The 947-nt window shown below is 34.3% G+C and overlaps 1 non-coding gene across 1 annotated transcript; it reads left to right on the top strand.

The window, feature by feature from the left end:
- The first annotated feature begins 235 nt into the window (after positions 1-235).
- LOC113343396 lies at positions 236-397 on the top strand. The gene has a single exon (XR_003357227.1). It is a non-coding gene; the product is annotated as a U1 spliceosomal RNA (small nuclear RNA).
- The last annotated feature ends 550 nt before the right edge of the window (positions 398-947 follow it).

Below are 947 nucleotides of genomic sequence, written 5' to 3'. Positions count from 1 at the left end.
GGTTTTGTGCAGCTCTACTGTTAACCTTATACACGGACTTGCATTGTGTGACTAAATATATATGACTAGGCATCATCATCATTCATATGGTTTTTTTCTTTTTCCTTGAAGCATGGCATTTGAAAGATCATTATGTTATTAATATTATTAAGATAAGATTAATTGGGCCGACCGAGCGAACGGAGGGAGAACTTTATATGGTCACTTTTTTGTAAAATCAAAGTCATCACTTTTTATACTTATCTGGATGGGGTTTATGGTTGATCAAGAAGAATCATGACATATGTTAGTTGACTTCCATTGCACTTTGGAAGGGCGCTCGCCTAAGATCACTTCATCGAGGGAGAGTCTACGTCATAATTTGTTCCTGAATTGGGTCCAAGAGCATAGCTCAGTGGTATCCCATCAACTTCATTAAGGAGGAATTCAGCGGTTAGATCCCCACCGTAGTAGAGGTTTGTATTTAATTTAGTTGTATATAGGGGTTTGACGGGGTTGGGTCTAGCAATGTGGCTAGTCCAACTGGCTAGATTTGGGTAGAGGCCTGGGTTCGACTTTAGCCTATCAACAACAAAAAAAAAAACAAGTTACAAAAAGATTGGATTTGATGTCCATGGTTAGTCTTTTTCATTTGACACAATTATCCCTTCCTTTTAGTCCAATTATTATAACTCCTTATGTATCCTATTTTTTAGGAGTATAATTGGAAAACAAACTTTAATATAACATATCTAAAAATCTGTGCCTTGGAATTTTATAAATTTTATCTCGTTGGAAAGGTTGTAAAAAATTCTATGCAACGAGTACAAACAACAATATCAAATTTAGAGTTTTTACGAAAAATTCGGAGGTATTTATTATTTTAGGCACAATTTAAGAAAATTAAATGTATATTCATTATGGAAACCACTCCAAAGGATACATAATACTTTATGTACCATATTTTG

This window comes from Papaver somniferum, unplaced genomic scaffold (assembly GCF_003573695.1).
Source record: "Papaver somniferum cultivar HN1 unplaced genomic scaffold, ASM357369v1 unplaced-scaffold_57, whole genome shotgun sequence".
NCBI classification, from domain to species: Eukaryota; Viridiplantae; Streptophyta; class Magnoliopsida; order Ranunculales; family Papaveraceae; genus Papaver; species Papaver somniferum.
The sequence above is the reverse complement of the archived record's forward strand: the minus strand, read 5'-3'. Positions and strand labels throughout refer to the sequence as shown.